The sequence below is a fragment of the Sorex fumeus genome, unplaced genomic scaffold (genome assembly GCF_029834395.1).
Source record: "Sorex fumeus unplaced genomic scaffold, SorFum_2.1 ptg000054l, whole genome shotgun sequence".
In the NCBI taxonomy this organism is placed as follows: domain Eukaryota; kingdom Metazoa; phylum Chordata; class Mammalia; order Eulipotyphla; family Soricidae; genus Sorex; species Sorex fumeus.
Genome location: NW_026606111.1, coordinates 50610218 through 50620450, shown reverse-complemented (window position 1 = coordinate 50620450; position 10233 = coordinate 50610218). Strand labels below are relative to the sequence as shown.

Genomic DNA, 10233 nt, shown 5'->3' with positions numbered 1-10233 from the left:
CTATGAGTAGATATAAAACTCACTATACACACAAAGATGCACACAGGTTACTTTGAGTCATCTGTGTTGTTAATGTGTCTTGGCCATTAAACTACATTGAGAACCCTTTTATGTCCTTTACAGGAGCCTCATGAGTCTCACCTTCCCTTCAAGTTGAACTTGTAATAGGGTGGAATGAAATCATCAATATGCTTCTCACCTCTTCCTTCAGGAGAAAAATCCTACTTACTTTCAAGGTGGTCAAAGTGCGGACAACGCAATCCACTGTTTTCTGGAGATGTACACGGGACCGAGGTGAGAATATCAAAAGGCTCCATTTTAATTTTCTTAATGAAGGTTTCAGGGTAGAGCATTAAACAAGACTGATACACCACCTTCCAAAAGAATTATTTTGCAAAACTTATGCCCTGGGTATGGTAAAAGATAATATGGTAAAAACCAGACTTTTCCTTCTGGGACATTAATGTTCTAAATTTATCACTTCAAGCTGCTTTGAAATACCTTCCTAGATTGGGAATCACTGTCTGCCATAGGAGTGAGTAAGGACAACACTCAAAGAAATCAGAAGAGAAAAATAGGGAAAAAAATCAGCTCTTATACTCAGTTTGGCAACACATATACTAAAATTGAAATGATACAGAGATTACCATGATCCTTACACAGAGATGACAGGCCAACTTGTAAAGTGTTCCATATTTTTGTTGCATTAAGAATTAACAGGGCTACTTTAAGCTAAGACAAGCCCCACAAATACTCAAAATTTCGACATAAAGATAGCAAAAATCCCCATCACAATGATCTCTCTCAATGTCAATGGACTAAGTACACCAATTCAGAGGCACAGGATGGCAGGATGAAATAGAAAACTGAACCCAACATTCTGCTGCCTGCAAGAAAAATATCTGAATAATCAAAGCAACCATGGGCTCAAAGTCAAAGGCTGGAAAACAATTCTTCAAGAAAAGAACACCTCCAAAAAGCTGCAGTGGCCATACTAGTATCAGACCACGTGGACTTCAGGCTAAAGGTTATAAATGACAGTGAAGGTCATTTGTTAATGATCATGGGATATGTACATCAGAAAGAACTCACCCTCCTCAATGTATATGCTCCTAATGACAGACCAGAAAAATACGTAAAAACAACTTCTAATAGACTTAAAGAAAAACATTGATAGCAACACAATACTAGATGGAGATTTCAACAGTACTTTCTCACTTCTCAATAGATCAAACAGACAAAAACTCGGCAAGAAAATATTTTATTTGAGGGAAATAATGAACAACCATTGGCTTAGAGAAGAAATCAAAGAGGAAATAAAAAGATTCCAGAAAAAAATGATAACGAGGAACTATCAGAACGTGTGGGACAGAGCAAAAGCAGTTCTAAGAGGAAAGTTTATAGCTCCGCCAGAATTCAACTGGAAGAAAGAAAGGGCCTACAAAAATAACTTACAGCTCAAGATTTTGGAAAATACCAAGAAAAGGAGTCCAAACTAGCCAGGAGGAAAAAAATAATAAAACCTGGAGCAGAAATCAATGAGATATAATCCCAAAATACAATCCAGTAGACCAACAAAAGCAAGAGATGGTTCTTTGAGAAAATAAATAAGATCGATAAACCACTAGCAGAACTCACAAAGAAGAAAAGAGAAAGAATCCTAATAAATCGAATCAGAAATGCAAAGGGGGACATCATAATAGAAACTACAAAATCCATAGGCTCATCAGAGATTATTTTGAGAATCTTTACAGCAGGAAATGAGAGAATCTTGAATAAATTGATAAATTACTGGATTCCAATTACCTCCCAAGGCTGAACCAAGAAGATTTTGAAAACTCGAACCCATCACTACAAGGAAATTGAAATGATAATCAAAAGTATCCCCCAAAACAGGAGCCCAGGCCCAAATGGATTCACTAATGAAGTATTTCGAAACCTTTCAAGAGGACCTACTGCCAACATTTTTTAAGATTTTCCAGGAAATTGAAGAAACAGAAATATTCCCAAACAATTTCTATGAGACAAAGATCAGCCTGATACTCAAATCAGACAGAGACACCACAAAAAAAGAAAATTACAGACCTATTTCCTTGATAAATCCAAAGATCCTCAAGATTATACCAGCAAAGAGAATCCAGAAACTCAACAAAAGGTCACACTCTATGACCAACTAGGTTGATCTTGGGGATGCAAGGATGGCTTAACATTCTCAAGTCAAATAACAGAATACACCATCTCAATAAAATAAAGATAAAAATCATATGATAATATCAATAGATGTAGATAAAGCATTTGAGGAGATCCAGCACCCATTCATGATGAAAAACTCTCAACAAAATGGGAGTGGAAAGTACTTTCCTCAATATAGTCAAAGCAAACTAACACAAACCCACACCAAGCATTATTCTCAACGGGGAAAAACTAAAGGCTTGGAGCAGAAATCAATGAGCTAGATTCCCAAAATAAAATCAGGCACAAAACAAGTTACCCACTCTCACAACTCCTATTCAACATAGTACTTGAAGTACTTGCCATATGATTTTGGTAAGAAAAAGATATCAAGGGCATCCAGATAAAAAAGGAAGAACTCAAGCTTTTACTATTTGGAGATGACATGATAGTATACTTAGAAAATCCCAAAGAATCTACCAAAAAGCTCCTGGGAAGAATAGATTTTTTTACTAAAGTAGCATAATACAAAATCAATATCCAGTAGTCCATGGCTTTCCAAATACTATTAATGAAAGAGAAAAAAGAGATAGGCGAAAAACAATCCCATTCACAATAATAACCTCAGAAAATCAAGTATATTAGAATCAACTAAAAAGGTTAAGGACCTATACCAAAAAAACTCTACAAAACACTACTTCATGAAATAAAAGAGGATATGAGGAAATGGAATCACATCCCATGCTCATTGATTGAGAGGATTAACACTGTCAAAATGGCAATACACCCCAAAGCGCTATAAAGATTTATTGTACTTTCTATAAGGATACCCATAACATTTTTCAAAGAAATAGATTAAACCCTCTTGAAACGCATACACAACAATAAACTCCCATGATGAGCTAAAGCAATCTTTGGTAAAAAGAAGAAGGGAACAGCTTCCACAACTTCGAACCCTACTACAAAGTCGTAGTAATCAAATTAGCATGATATTCAGATAAAGACAGGCCTCAGATCAATGGAATATAGTCAAATATCCTGACGCTGGCCCTCAGATTATTATTACCTAATGTTTCATAAAGGCTCAATAAATATGAAGTTGAGCAAGGAAGTCTCTTCAACAAGTGCTGCTGGGAAAACTGGTCAGCAACATGCAAAAAAAATTAACTCAGACCTCTTTATAGTGCCAGGAACAAAGTCAGATCAAATGAATTAAAGACCTCAATATCATACCTGAATTCTTAAGATATATGGAGAAAAATGTGGGAAGATCCCTCCATGACATTAAAGCTAAGGGAAACTTCTAGAATGATACACCACTGACCAAGGAAGAGGAAGTGAAGATAACCAAATGAGACTACATTAAACCAAGAAGTTTCTGCAACTCAGAAAAAATGGTGACCATGCTAAAAAGACAGCCCTCATAATGGGGGAAAATTATTTATGCAATACCCATAAAATTAACCCCTTATTGTATATAACCCAAGATATATATGGCACTGGTAGAACTTCATGAGAAAAAGACATTCAACCCCACCAAAACATGAGGAGAAGAAATGAACAGAAACTTCCTCAAAGAATAAATACAAATGACCAAAAACCAGAGGTAAAATGTTCTACATCATGAATCATCAGGGAGATACAAATCCAAACAGCAATGAGATATCTCACACCACAGAGATTGACACACATCAAAAAGAACAAGAGCAACCAATGTCAGCTTGGAAGTGGGGAGAAAGGGTCTCTTCTTCACTATTGGTGGGGATGCCGATTGGTTCAGCCTTTTCGGAAAACAATATGGGCATTTCTCAGAAAGCTACAAATTGAGCTTCCATGAATCCAGAAATACCACTTTTGGCAATATACTCCCGGGCCCCAAAACACACAGCAGAAATGCTATCTGCACTTCTATGTTCATTGCAGCACTATTCACAATAGTGAGAATCTGGAAACAACTTGTATGCCCAAGAATTCTCAATGATTAGTTAGAAAAACTATGGTATATCTAAACAATGGAATACTATGCAGCTGTTAGTGAAAATGAAGTTATCAAGTATGCTTATAAATGGATGTACATGAAGAGTATCATGCTGAGTGAGATGAGTCAGATGGAGACAGACAGATATAGGATTACATTCATTTGTGGGATATGAAAAAACATAACTTTAGATTAATACCTTAGAACAGTAGAAATAAGGGCCAGAATGATTGGTCCACTGTTAGAAGCCTACCTTATGGGCTGGGGGAGATGGCAGTTGGGATCGAGAAGAGACCACTATGACAAAGATAGTTGGAAATGATGATGCTGGAAAAGAACTGTGAAGTGAAAATAGGTAAAGGAAGAAACATGGTAACCTATCAGTTCCTGTGTTGTAAACCATGATGCCTCAAAAGGGAGAGATCAGTAGATAGGTAGATAGGTAGAAGAAAGGGAGAGACAGGGGGCGGGGGTGAGGAGAGAGAGAGGGAGAGAAAGGATTTCAGGGGGAAAACTGGGGACACTGTAGGTGGGAAATGTTCACTGGTGGAGCAATGGGTCTTGGAACACTGTATGACTGAAACCTACTCATGAACAGCTTTGTATCTCTTTATGTCCCAGTGATTCAGTCAATCACTCAATGGTGATTTAGTCAACCAGTCATGGTGATTCAGTCAATCACTCAATCAATCAATAAGTAAATAAATAAAAATCAACTCTTTGGGCCCAACCATACCTAGAGGGCACTCCAGCTTTATAGGCACATGAATCAAGTATCTTCTTAGTTTAAAATGAGTGTGGTATGAGTTTGTCACTTTCAAACATAAGAATTCTGATTAATCACCATGGAATGTTTGTTTAATATAATGTTTTCTGAATAATTTTTATGAGACAAGATCTGTGAATAAAACCTTCAAGTGAAGAAAACAACATTCAATTATTTCTGTCACTTATTCATTTCACACTTCACTTAATCACTTAACTTCCCGTTAGTCGTTGATTTGCTCGAGCGGGCGCCAGTAACGTCTCCATTTGTCCCTGTCGCGTGCTTCAGGGTCAGGTGAATGAGACCAGTTGTAGTTACTGGTTTTGGCATATCGAATACACAGCGGATAGATTGCCAGGCTCTTCCGTGCGGGAGGAATACTCTCGGTAGCTTGCCAGTCTTTCCGAGAGGGATAGAGGCTTTTGGGGTGACGACCTCTAATCACCCTTGTAGGTGTTACCATATTTGAACCCTATCAAATATGGTACAACAATTCCAGAAGATGGGTATTTAGTGTTTTATGATGTGTCGCGCGGCTGCTTGCGGCCGCGCGGGTCCGGAAAGCGTCCTGGAGTGTGGCAACGGCTGGGTAGTGGAAGTAGTGTCAAGAGTGGAAGTCTGCCAGAGGGGTATTTATCTGGGTAGGGTGGGTCTCCTGTGCACAATTCGATCCCTGGGTGGTTGATGGAAGCAGACAGGGCAGGGTAGGGTGGGGCTCCTGATTAGAATCCCTTTGTCACCTGTGGTGGTGGGCGCAAGCAGAGAAGCTCTGTCCCTGGGTCCGCCGAGCCTGGAGTCCAAGGTCTCAGAGAGTTCCGCTTATCTTGTTCTGTGGGTCTTCAGCTGTGCGTGGGTCTCGGCCGGAGCTGCCGCGTGGGTCCGGAAAGCGTCCTGGAGTGTGGCAACGGCTGGGTAGTGGAAGTAGTGTCAAGAGTGGAAGTCTGCCAGAGGGGTATTTATCTGGGTAGGGTGGGTCTCCTGTGCACAATTCGATCCCTGGGTGGTTGATGGAAGCAGACAGGGCAGGGTAGGGTGGGGCTCCTGATTAGAATCCCTTTGTCACCTGTGGTGGTGGGCGCAAGCAGAGAAGCTCTGTCCCTGGGTCCGCCGAGCCTGGAGTCCAAGGTCTCAGAGAGTTCCGCTTATCTTGTTCTGTGGGTCTTCAGCTGTGCGTGGGTCTCGGCCGGAGCTGCCGCGTGGGTCCGGAAAGCGTCCTGGAGTGTGGCAACGGCTGGGTAGTGGAAGTAGTGTCCACTTATCTCCTCTGTGCCCCTGGCTGAGCATTTGCAGATTAAAGAAGCCTTTGAGAATGAAGTGGGACTCATAAAAACCAACTTCAGAAGAAAGGAAGAAGAAAGCCAGAACAAAACGCAAGAAGTCTCCAAACTTCAGACTGAGGTGCAGAATACTAAACAAGCCTTAAAAAATCTAGAGACCAGGGAGGTGGTTGATTTGTCCAAATACAAAGCAACAAAAAGTGATTTGGAGGCACAAGTTTCCAACCTAAGTGAAAAGCTGGCCAATCTGAATAGGAAATATGAAGAAGTGTGTGAGGAGGTTTTGCAAGCCCAAAAAAGGAAACTGTCAGCAAAAGATGAGAAAGAATTGCTACATTTCAGCATTGAGCAGGAAATCAAAGACCGGCAGGAAAGGTGTGATAAGTCCTTAACAACCATCACGGAGTTGCAGAGGCGAATACAGGATTCTGCTAAAGAGATTGAAGCAAAGGATAATAAGATAACTGAGTTGCTTAACGATGTGGAGAGACTAAAGCAGGCCCTCAACGGCCTCTCGCAGCTCACCTACGCCAGCGGGAGCCGCAGTAGGAGGCAGAGCCAGCTGGTGGACAGTCTGCAGCTCCAAGTGAAGACTCTGCAGCAGCAGCTGGCTGATGCTGACAGACAGCACCAAGAAGTAATTGCGATTTATCGGACACATCTTCTTAGTGCCGCACAGGGTCACATGGATGAGGACTTATTCATTTATTCAATTATTATTATGGAAAATAGGATTCAGGTGAGAAAACAAGAAATCTTTTACTTATAGCATGAACTTCTAATGTCTTGACTGCAAATTTCTAACATCTTTAGATTGGCTATAATATAGCTAGTTCTGCTTGAGAAATAATTGACTTCTGTCCAATATTCTGAATTTTGCCTTATTGTGTGGCCTGAATAAGTACTTCTATGAATAGAAATTATTAATTATCATTAGAAGCCATTTGAATGTTAATTTATATTGTTGTGATTTATATTTTAATCTAATTACTTTTTCTAAAAGAGATAAATTTGGATGTGGCAGATTGAATCCAATTGAGTCCTGAAGAGGTCAGGGAGTAAATGAAAATTATAGGAAGAATTTGATGAATTGGAGGAGGGGAAGGGCTTAAAGGCCAAAATATTTCACCACCTGAATTTAATAAAATTTATTTATTACGTTATCATAATGAATGACAGCATCACTTGGTACAGTAGTTCAGATGAAATATAGGATTTTTCTAAGAACACACACACACACGGATACATGCACACATACTCATTCTCTCTCTCTCTCTCTCTCTGTCTCTCTCTTACACATGCATGCATGAATTCTTATAAACTCAACATTCTCACACAATAGCACTCATAAACACACACACTTATAATCTCTTCCCATCTTTCCACCCTCCCCTGCAGTCCACACCACCCCTGATCCCTATCTCCAGCTACTTAAATACATGCTACCCATCTACAGTTTTCATCCAAGCAATTGCTAAAGAAACAACAAAAGTGTTCATGTGTGTACAGATTTACTCATTTTATTTTGCCTCTTTTATATACCTTAGGCCTTCAACATTTTAAAAACGCAATACTGTTTACTATAGAATATACCACTGCCACCCCTAATATCTACAAGCTACTAGAGAAAAATAAATTATCAAAGAAGCTACACAACAGTCCTGAATTTTCTTGTTTGGTATCAGTTAACCTCTAACAAGTTTTATAATAGGTTGGGTCCAAAATGCTGCTGCGTGTCAGTATTTCCTGGGGCACTATCTTGAGAATCCAAGTATGGAAACCCTTGCTCATAGCATTGTCACTCCCGGTGTGGGTGTGGGCAGCAGCATTGATGGTATCTGACCACTTTTTTTTTTTTATGCATTGCCTCACTTTTTATTCTTTTAATGCTTACTACTGAAACACCATGAGGTACAGTTGTAGACTTACAAATTTTTGTGCTTGGGTTTCAGTTATACAATGATCCAGTACCCATCCCTCAACCAGTGCCCATTCTCTGTCATTTACATTTTTTTTTAATTTTTGTTAGTGAAACACCATGAGGTACAGTTATAGATTTACATATTTCTGTGCTTGGGTTTCAATTGTACAATGATCAAATACCCTTCCCTCCACCAGTGCCCATTTTCCACCACCACGGGTCCCAGTGTCCCTCCACCCCCTATCCCCCCATCCCACCATGCCTTTGTGGCAGGGCATTCCCTTTTGTTCTCTCTCTCCTTTTGGGTGTTGTGGTTTGCAAAAGAGGCATTGACTGGCAATCATGTCGGTCTTTACTCTACTTTCAGAATGCTTCTCCAATCCTGGGAGGATCCTCCAAACACCCTTTATTTGGTGCTCCTTACTCTATATGAGCTCCCTTTCCCCCTAGAATGTGTGGCTGGATTCCATACCATGGAGCAAAACTCCTGGTATTAATCTCACTGGCCACTTTTTGAATGAAAGCTGGTGTCTCTGGTCCCATGCCAAACAATTTAAACAAGCATCTGCAATAAAGATTCCCCACTTATTTTGTGAAATGAGGGTCTTTCTTAAGAGCCTTTCAGACTGGAGTGATAGCTCACTGGAACGACTGTGGACTTTGCCTGCAAAAGAAACAGATTCATTTCCTGGCACAACATAGTACCCTGAGCAACACTGGAAGAGACCCTTGAGCCAAAGCAGCACCTGAACATGACTGGATGTGTCCCCAAAGAACCAATAACCATCAGTACATCTAGTTAGAGTAACCGTCAACAAAATAGTGCCTCTTTTCTCCATTCATAATACTCAAAATTCTGACTGCAGTATCATTAAGAATACTAAATAGTTCCCGTAAATTTTATTCTTCTTCACATATATTTACTCTAAAATAATTTAGATTTCGTTTTAAACTACAGGTAAAAAAGTAAAATTATAACTTTTTTAAAAAATTAAAAATAACGCCTATACATAGCCAGGTACGACTCAAAAAACAAAAAAGCAATCAAGCAAGCAAGCAAGAAAGAAAGAAATTAAAAATTAAAAACAATGTTGTTTCCAGTGCTAAGGATCAATCACAGATCATCATACAATGGAAGGCAAATTCTGAATCACTGAGTTATAACCCTGTTCTTAAATATTTACAAAGGTCTTATTTGATGTCTCATTACATTTTCTCTTTTTATTAAAAAATGCTTTTTGTAGTAGACCTGATTGCCACCTTACCTCCTACTTCATGCCCTTTGCTTCTCTTGTATATTTTAAGATACATATTATATTTTAATATAAATAAATATATATAAATACTTATAAAATATTGTATATTTTAATATATATATATCTTATATATTATAAGACCCAGTTGTCACCTTATCCTTCCTAAATCCATGCTTTCCTTTGACAGACTTTCCAAGATCATGTATGGCTTCCTTTAACTTGGCAAAAATGGAAACCTTATTTTCTGTATGCTCTCACGCTAGAGGTGATGATGTTTTTGATCCTGGAGAAGTCTTTTCTGGGGAGTTTTCTGGCTGTTTCTACTTGACTTCAAAATATCTAAAGGTAAGTCATCATCTTTTTTTTTGCGTTTTTGGGTCACACCTGGCGATGCACAGGGGATACTCCTGGCTCTGCACTCAGGAATTACTCCTCACGGTGCTTGGGGGGACCATACAGGATGCTGGGAATCTAACCTGGGTAGGCCGTGTGCAAGGCAAATGCTCTACCTGCTGTACTATAGCTCCAGCTCCCCCCCATCCCCATAATTCATCATCTTGAGGGTCTCAGATTTTTACCTTTGATTTAGAAACTTCATCTTTACATTGACACAGTAAATTGAAACCACAAAACCATTGAATGGCATGTTATAATTGTAGCAGCCATGAGCAAACATTGATAAACCATAAGTTGGCATAAATGAATTCTGTCTCAGAGGCTTCACTTCTGAGGATCCCTGTCTGTTACATATACCAGGATCAGAATCTACATCAGGCCATCAGTAGAAATTGTCCAACAGAAAGCTAGCCATCCACTGGGATCAGAATCCTTGATCCATCTAACTTGTAATTTTTCATTCATGA

At 39.4% G+C, this 10233-nt stretch overlaps 1 pseudogene; it reads left to right on the top strand.

Moving 5' to 3' along the window:
• The first annotated feature begins 603 nt into the window (after window positions 1–603).
• LOC130033837 (uncharacterized) lies at window positions 604–700 on the top strand (annotated as a pseudogene).
• The last annotated feature ends 9533 nt before the right edge of the window (window positions 701–10233 follow it).